The following is a 9,577-nucleotide window of genomic DNA, read 5'->3' as shown; positions in this document are numbered from 1 at the left end:
TATCTAGACATAGTGTATATCTAGGTGTATAGTAATAATATATATAGAAAACTTAAAACATCTTATAATTTAGAATGGAGTGAGTACATTTGAATTTTTTTTATATAAACTCAGTTGAAGTTAGAGAAGTTAAACAAACATCTTGGAACAGAGGATGCACCTACCGGATTACCAGGTCATGTCCACTACCAGGTACTTACGGAACGTCTCAGCCTATCCGGTTTTGTTTGTTGAAAAATTATATGCCTTCTATGCATCGAAGATTCCTTTCCGTGAATTTCCTTCAAGATAATTACAACAGTATCTGGTGCCTACTTACGAGAAGAATTTCTTTTCATTTAGATGATACACACATGATGCACAATTCATATGTTGATTCGGTATCTATTGCACAAATAAGTTTTGAGAAAATGACTAGTATACACATTTTGGAATTCTACTTCTTGTCAATAGCAATTGCTCGCAGTTCTCTCAGATTGCAAGCAATTTCCTGTATAAACATCAAACCTTCGCCGCCATTCCTGAGGGAGTTGATGCTATGTTCAAGAAAACTGCAATCTCCTTCTAGTGTCTTCAGTCTTCTGTTCAACTTTGCAATTTCTTCCTGCACTGCAACTAGATCAACCTCCCCACTAGTTGTCGATGAGCCAGCTTCCTTGCTCTCTATCGAGCTTTTCTGGCAGTGTAACGAGAAGGCTTCTATGACATATACTTTGTCGGAGAGGTCATCCTTAACATCTGGACTGGGTAAATCAACAGAAACACTGTTGTTGGAGTAGAATTGGAGCTTTTGCTCCAATTTTCTCAAACCACTTGCTATATATGCCCTCTCCTCTTCCAAACTCACCAAGGAATTTATGCCCTGCTGTGTGTTAATCAAAGGATCTTCAAGATCACTAACGTCAAGCATAGCTGTATCCCTATTTTCTTGTTTAAAAGCCGCTTGATTGCCTCGTTCCTCTATTGCTCCACCTCCATACTGTCTCCTATAGTTTTCGAGCTCAATTTCCAGTTCCTCTATTTGTTGTTCTCTTTCAGCGAGTAACTCGTTAGTTTTCGCCAGCGCTTCACTGTCATATTCAGCTTGCTCTTCCATCATCCTTTGGTAATGCGAAGCTTCCATCTGCATTGCAGCCTTGTCATCCTGCAACTTGGTGATCATAGCCAGAGCTTGACTTGCAGCAATGGCTGAGGCGTTCCTCTCTTCTTCCAGTTCCCTGCAGAGTAGGTGTATTGATTTCCGGTCAAGATCAATCTGTCGTCTCAACCGGTCAATGGTGCTCTCACCTTCCATCTCACTGACAATGCTTCCGTCTAGAGACTCCAAACCGGAAGCATTCCTCTCAAGTGAAATTCTATTGGTAATGTTCTGCACCACCAACTCATCACCACGTCCATATGCACGTGGGCTAGGGCCTGGATCGACCCATGGTGCCTCAAGCCCCCTGGAAGCTGAGAGCTGAGATAGCAGTAGCCTCAGTTCTTCGTTTATGCTAGAAGTAGAGTCCTTTCCAAGGATTACATCCGTCAAGGTAGGGGATGGCAAGCTACCCTTGTTGCCAATGGCAAGTCTATAGGCTTCATTCATGCTAATCTGAGTGCTTAGAGATGGTCTCCTTTCAACAATGCTGTCACTTGTTTTTGGGTATTCCTCGGTGGCACTATGATCTTGAGGTACTTCACCACTTGATCTTACGGTAGTTGCTGATATATGAGGTTCGTCCACATAATCTGAGCAAAATAGCTTAATGTAAGGGCCAATTTTATTAATGTTTGTGTTGGACATAAATCATTTTTTTACTAACCTTTATCTATTAAATCTTTGGGAGCACTATCAAAAGGACCTTGGACTATCAGTTCGTGTGCCCCCATGTCACCAGTGGGTTCAATTTTCTTAGTACAATCTTCAACTTCACCACACGTTTTGGAACCAGCACCAACTTGTGAAACATGGATATCCCCGCAATTATCTAACAGAGGAAACATGAAGTCCTTTATTTAGGTTTAATTATCAAAGGTGTATAAAGCCAATGGGAAATAAAAGCCAAACCTTTCTGATTTGAGTCTTCTGAAGCACCATGATGAGCATTCTCTAGCACCAGTTCATTTGTATGTGGATCAGCTGCTGACGCACTTCTCTGATGAAACTCACCACTTGATCTTCCAGTAATTTCTGGCACATGAACTTGTTCCAGAATACCTAGCAAATTTTTGCTGTGTTAGGGTTAAGTGGAGAAATGCTAAACACCATTTCATTTGTAATCAAGAATCAAGAAAACATACATTTTATATTTCCTTCTTCTGAAACAGCATAGTGCTCCTCTAGTATTCTGAACTGAGATGTATATGGATCAGCGTTGCCTTCATTTGTGCTCTGAGATGGTTCAATCTCACCAGGAACCTGTGGTAGCTCATCACTTGGCATAACTGGAATTTGTGAAATACCAGCATCTGCATGATTATTCATCCAATCATATAATTTATCATTTGAAAAGAAGTGGCAGTAGAGGCAATCATTCCAGTTTGTGAAGCAAAATTTACCTTCTAAACCTGAATTTTCTATAACAAGTACAGGATCATGCCGGGGTGCCCATTTTCTGGATAGGCTTTCTTTTTCTTCCGTCTGGTCCACATCACCTCCGCTATTTGGATGATCATCCACAGCAGGACACGCCGAAGATGTATTGCAGGTGTCTTCAACACTGGGCTCCTTCTTGACAATTATTTCAAATTCCTTGATCACCACAGGGGAAGGAAGAACGGGTTGCTCACAAACTGCATCTTCTTGTAAGTCTTCGTCCATAACACTGGCTTCACGAGATTGTGAACTTTTCACATCATTGGCACAAGGGACCTCAATCTCAGAGTCAGATGTCATCTGTAGCAGACCGTCTCGCTCATTAGACCTGTAGTCAGTTTGGTGGTATATATCTTTAGGCTCCAAAGGCTCGTCGACTTGACATACTACAGAGTACTCTGTGTAAGTTTTTGGTGAGCCAAACGCTCCAGTAGGCTCTAGTTCTGCATTCTTTCTAGAGGACAAAGCTACACTCCGTTGCTTAAAATGGTGTCCACAGCACGAGCAAACTTTTTCACGAGGGGAATTCAAAGTATCATCAATTCTTTGTTTGCTATCAAGTACATTGGCATCCATCAGAGTCTCATCTGTTTTATCATCATCGGAGACTTTCCCACAGCACCCTTCACACATATTTTGGGCTCCCGCGAGCTTCTGGTGGAGGCTGCAGAAGGCCAAGGATGAAATCTCTGACTTGTGGGTTTTGCAGATCAACTCCCTATAGAAGCATGGTTTCTCGTTGCCCAGGACGTGATCAAGCCTTGAGCAGAAAGGGCATGGCGCTGGTAATCTGCAGAGACGGGCGAATCTAGTGACCAAGAAGCTGTAAACCTGCATCTATGAACAGCAGGAGCATCAGGATCCACTCCAGCAACGCCGTGGACAGTGCGCTCGATAGTCGGGGCAAGATTGGCATCCTTGTACCCATCTCCAAAAGTGTCTCAAATCTTCAGAACAGTGGCTTTGGAGTAGGATGGCTGCAAGGAACCAAACCAAGTTAACGAACAAATTGAAGTGTGCGGTATGATGTTAGAAGTATGTGACATCTACTGCGTGATAAAAACTAACAAGAACCTATGTGAGCAATTGGTATCAAAGCTCAGTACGGCTACTGTCTTGAGAATATTTATGGTGAACTATTAAAGCTAATCATAGATGGATAAAAGGCAGGGAGCCCAAACACCAGGCTGGAAACCACTAGATATACATAAACTAAAAGCGTCCCGCACCAAACTTAGTGGCAATTGACAGATACCGACCACCAAGAGAATATTGGAAAGCACAAATTCAAATAAACGCTCACCAATCATGCTACATGAATACTTGAACAGGAAGTAGTATCTAACGAACACATCAGAAGTTTGCTGTAAGGACAACGCCACGGAGCATGAGAATTGGATTAAAGATGGCAGGGAATTCAAAGCTATTCTTTCCACGGAACCAACTAAACTCAGCTAACATAACCAAAACTGGAACCCGGACATAACGGGGAGTCCAAGTTACCAACAAGATTTTCAAGTAGCTAATCAATAGCACAACCATCCAATCCACTAGCAGAAGGAACTGAAACAACAAAGAAGCTCACGAGCCGAGAGCTGACCATGACATAGACGGGAGAATTAAGGTTACAGACAGACCTGGCATGGAGTCAGTCAAGGATGAGCAAGAACGCACCTGGCGATTGGCGAATGAATCGCAGTCCCACGAGATCACGATCTGTGATGGCAGCAGGATGGCGGGCGGTCTTGTCGGGAGCAGCGAGCGTCCAAAAAGGTGGCTGAGCAAGCTAGCTAAGCTAACTAGTAGCAGTAGAGGCGGAAATTAAAGGTGGCGTGGCGAGCACCGACCAGTTGCCTCCCGTCTTGTTCCCAGCTCTCTCTATTAGGGGAAATGTTTAATTGATTCCCTCTTCGCGGAAGGAGCCAAAAACGCAAGCGGGGCGAGGTGGTGGCGGCATAGATGAGGGCGGTGGCGTCGCCACGCCGGGGGCGTAAACGGGGCCGCGGGCTCGCCCGGACTGGACAGCGACGCGAGCCGGCCTCGGCCGAAAGGCGGGCGGTGGTTGCGCTCTCGGTGCGTTTGCAGACGTGGATCGGCAGAGTAGGTTGAATGCTAACCAGTGCGGGATAAACAAAGGTTTGAGCGAGTGATTAGCGTGCGTTGAAACGTAAAACCGTGGTTAGGCGGGCGCGCGTGCCGGATCCAGGCCTCCCTGCTCAGGAAAAGATTCCCGCAGCAGCGCGGTTACGCTTAATGGCCCGTTCGGTTGAAGGGGAATGGCTCCCTGCAAATAATCCAGGCTGGTTGAATAGGCTTCGTCAATTGAAATTATTTCTGGCTAGGTTTTAGCTTAACCGAACGTGCCCTAAGTTGAGAAACAGTGAGTCCTGTAGTCGCGTGTGTTCATGGAAGGTTATGACAGGTAAAAAAAAAGTTAACCAGCTCCAAGGTTGACCGCGGACAGAAGGTGGAATAATGTGATTTTTTTTTTTGCGAATTGGAATAATGTGAAATTGGAAGGCTAAGATATTTTTGGATGCCAGCAGTCAATTCATTAAAACTTTGATCACTACTAATTTCGTACATTGAGATTTAATGTTTTAAAACCATATGTATTGTTATATGGGTTTATCGGAAAAAGGTACTTGTAGGAAAATGGTGAGTGCTAGTATTTTAAGATAGTGTTCGGTACAGAACGAGACTAGCCCACTATTACAGGTGTTTGGTTGGAATGCTCGCAGAGTCAGAGACATCCTACCTAGAATGTTCCATATAATTTGGACTAGCTCGTCCCACCCTCACGACATGCTTCTCCGTTTCCTCTCTGCTACTACTAGGCAGCCGAGCTCTCATGTGGCGACAATAGGGCGTGGTGTGGCTGGGCAGGCCATTGGCAGGAGATGGCTGGACGCGGGCGAGCTCCTTGGGCGCAGGCTCCTCCAGCGTGGAGCTTCCCGACGTAGGCGAGCTACCTAGTTGTAACACCCCTGGTGTTACGAGCTCGCTTAGCACGGAGATTACGCCCTGAGAAATAGATCTATAAGTATAATGAGTTAGTTTAATCAAATGCGATAATGAAAAACATAATCCCTAGTTATATGGATAAGTTAATAGTTTGACTTAAAAAGTGATTTTTATGAAGCAATAATAATCTAGAACGTGTGTTTGGGATTTTAATAAAAATTGAAGTACAAGTCGAGTAGATGAAAACACAACTTGGGGTTTGGAAAACAAATGTTGTTGACTAGGGTTTTTGCCAGCTCAAAAATTAAATTAGAAATTAAAATTAGCTCTTTTCGTTGAATCGGCAAAAAAGTTGAAGTTGTGTTGAAGTACACTTTTTGGCGATTTTTAAAAATGTAAAATAGTTAAATAACGCCCTGATGTTTTGGTTCTATTGTTGGTATGAAGTGTGTGCTATGTCGTGAAATGGTGGTTTGTGAAGTTGGGTAAATTTTTGATCATTTAAAAATTCAACCAATAGTGCTTAGGGATGTTAGTTCTAACTGAAACCTTGAATTCTTTTAAGTATGAAACAATAGTAGACAATGCCATTTTGGCATTTGATTTCCAACAAAAGTGGTTAAGCACTACATCTATGTTTTAGCATGATCGGTTGTAATTAGGTGTATACGAGGACGTGGTGCAGGTCGTGGTTACGTTCGAGTTACGATGCTTACGCAAAAATTGATCGAACTTCGCTAGAACGCGTTGAGGCCATGTCGTTGGCGCTCTGTTTGTGAACCGGCACCTGTAGCGAGCGATCTCAGCCGCTCACCTCAACTACCTCGCCCTGCTCGCTCTCGGTCGTTCATTCCACCCACCGAGCTGCTGCTGCCACGTACTGTGTTGCCCCTGTTGGCCGCGCTGTCCTAGGCCGCCCTGCCCCACGCCGTGATTGGGAAGTAAATGGCGAGCTCGCACAAGTTTCCTTGCTTTTCCTCTTGCGCCCGTCCGGTCTGCCTCTGCTAGCTCTCCCGAGCCGAGCACCCGCCATGGCTGCGCTCGCCCATCGCCGGCCCTCCCTCGTGAGCGCGCGTGAACCCCCATGACCCCGCGGCGCTGCCCCTCCGTGCGCCTCCTCCACCGACCGCATTGCTGCCATGCTGGTGCGCCGCCGTCGTCGCGCCGCGCCTCCCGTTCGGTCGCGCCCGCGACAGCTGCTCCGGGTGACCTCCAGCGTGGGCTCGGCGAGGCCAGCCGATTCATCCACGCCCCGCAGCGCCCCGTCATGGCCAACCATCTTTTCCGGCCGGGTTTCGATATGCCACCTCCCTTGCCGTGGCCGCGCGTGGCCACCGTGCCATGCCCCGCCTCAGTCCACGCCGCGGCCAGGCCTGAGCCCTATCGTGGCCCGCACGCTTCCTCGGCCGTCCAGTCACCGCCAGCGCGCCCCACCGCTGAGCCACTTCACCTCCGCCGTTGTTGCGGAGCCTTGGATCCACCATGCACGTGGCCAGCACCTTCCACGCATTTTCACCTGAACCAATCCCACCGCGGCGTTTATGGTGAGCCCCTGATCCTTCCCCGCCTCCATGTTTTCCCCGTATTGCCGCCGCTTCACCAGGTCGGCCTCGTCGCTAGCCGCCGCGCGTAGTCATCCCATGGACGCCGCCATGGGTGTGTCCGTGACCAGATCGGCTCGGAGCAACCCCTAGCCTAACACGACTAGTAGCGGCTCCGCCTCGACGTCCTGTGCCCCGCGCGTACGCCGTTGGGGTGGAACCAAGCCCGATGCCCTCGCCGTCGCACGCACCGTTCACCACCGCCATTGCACACCTCTATCGCACGTGGCCGAGCCACCACGGGGCTTCTCTGGTGGGCGCCGTTTGCGCCCACCGGTGCGGCGCGACCCCACAAAGCCCCCGCACCACCATCTTGCCGTAGAGCCTTCCCCGGTCGAGCTTGGCCGCCGAGCAGTCGCCGCACGGCGGCGTGCTCTGCTCTGGTGCTCGCGAGGACTAGGGAATGGAGAAGCCAAACATTTCTAGGGTACTTGATACAAATTGGATGACTCATATAAATAGTGCTTTGGATCTCGGGTTGGTTTTCACAATACTATATGGTCTCTTATGCAAAAAGTGGATCCCCACCTAGGCTCTTCCTAGCTGTGCCGCCCTTGTGCCGCCCCTAGGGCGGGTGCCGCGTGCCCCGCGTGGGCCGGCCTGCTCTGGCTGGGCCACGCCGGTTGGCCGCGTGGGCTGGCCTCCCGACGGATTGGGCCGACTTGGTTCGAAATGGACGGCGAAGCCTTTTTCCTTTTTATCACTTTTATTAATCACTTTAAATTGGCTGTGATTTTTAAAATCATAATAAATCAAATAAAAGTCGTAAAATGACAAATCCATTTTTTGTTGAACTCTACACAGATTGTACTACGCAGTTAATGCATAAAGTCACATGCTTTAGTGCAAAATAATTTACCTTCAAAATTAATCTATTGTTGCTGTAATTAATTAAATTAATTTCCTTGCTCCAAATGCTATGAAAATTTTATGGTAGGTTCATCATATGGTTAGGTGTCCACTGTAATTTTTGTAGCTGCGGAGTAATTAAATTGCTAAGATAGCAAATGAGGCCTAGTTTGAATATATAGTAAATCAAATAAATGAAATAAAGAAACACCTTGGAATTGTATAACTAAAACACTTGTTGGGAAATGACACCTTTCTCGACGATGTTGATACGTAGACTAGCGCGTTAGAGCTATCTCGTTAGCTTGTGAGACGTGATTAGATTTCTAAGCATTTCGGTTGTTGTTGATTATTTACATCTATGCATTTGTATCAATACCTATCATAATAGGAATGACAGTGGATTGATGGTATCAACTGGAGTAACTGAAAAGATGGTGCCAGGGATCATGTCACGGAGATGAAATGCTAACTTTTGGTTATATTTTACCCAGGCAAGCCCCGATGCATAACCCCTATTATTCTGCACTTTAATTTATACTTGTGCATTAAGTTTAAGGAGTTGAATGAAACCCACTTGCATATATATATATCTTTATCCTATGAGTCTTACTAGTATGGCAGAATCATGTAGATTGCTATGCTACAGAACTCCGATAGAAGTCGAGTGATTGCCTGTCACTGGCGAGAGATAGCGAATATATTATTGTTGTTACTATATCATTATCACCTGGAATGGTACTTTAGATTTGGACTTGGTTTGGCATTCGAGCGAGGCTCGGATTGTATTTGTTTCGTCTATGTCAGTTAAAGACCGGTCGTTGCATTGGATTATAGGCAGGTCATAGACTTATTATCCTGAACACATACTTGTGTATGGGCACCGGAAGACTCATTGCTCTCTTGTCATGGGTTCTGGCTCTTTTCGGACTGACTGATTGGAGAAGGAGATGGTGGAGGTCTAAGCATCGCTCTAAGTCCGGGACTCAGGAGCGGGGGCTTAGAGTCCAAGTTTGGACAAGGACCTGGACCCCATGATAAGAGAATAGTGGGTTGATCCTGTTTGTGCCTAGGGTACAAGTGGAGCGTGTGTTTCAGGGTACCCAGCTAGGCACATTGATTCGTGAATCACCGGTGATCCGGTATGACTTGTCTACAATCTAGCACCGTAGTAAGAACTAGAAGATGAAAGATGGTAAAATAATTCTGATTGCTTACCACCTGCTTGAAAGTAGCACAGGTGCTTACATAGAATGGTTAGTTAATGAACTAATGTTGACTGCTAATAAAAATTGAATATAAGGACGCACGCTTATTAATGCTTCCTACAGATACAATAAACCCACAAGCCAAATAGCCTTGCATATTCTTGGAGTCTTTTCTTTTCTCCTGTCGGGTAAGTCTTGCTGAGTATAATTGAATACTCCGGGTTTTATTTCTCCCTGTTGCAGGTGATAGGCGGATGCTAGAGCTGACTCTTATGTGTGGATCCCTCCTACGAGCTCAGAGAGGATTCATTTACGCTGCGATCATAGTTTTTATTCATAACTCTCACTAAATGTTTTTATAAATAGAAGTTTTATAA

The 9,577-nt window shown here is 46.1% G+C and overlaps 1 pseudogene; it reads right to left on the bottom strand.

The window, feature by feature from the left end:
• Positions 1–315: 315 nt before the first annotated feature.
• On the bottom strand, positions 316–4,680 carry LOC136459137 (myosin-binding protein 1-like; annotated as a pseudogene).
• Between the last annotated feature and the right edge of the window lie 4,897 nt (positions 4,681–9,577).

Source organism: Miscanthus floridulus, chromosome 6 (assembly GCF_019320115.1).
Source record: "Miscanthus floridulus cultivar M001 chromosome 6, ASM1932011v1, whole genome shotgun sequence".
NCBI lineage: Eukaryota > Viridiplantae > Streptophyta > Magnoliopsida > Poales > Poaceae > Miscanthus > Miscanthus floridulus.
Note: the sequence above shows the minus strand (reverse complement) of the source record. Positions and strands in the feature narration are given on the sequence as shown.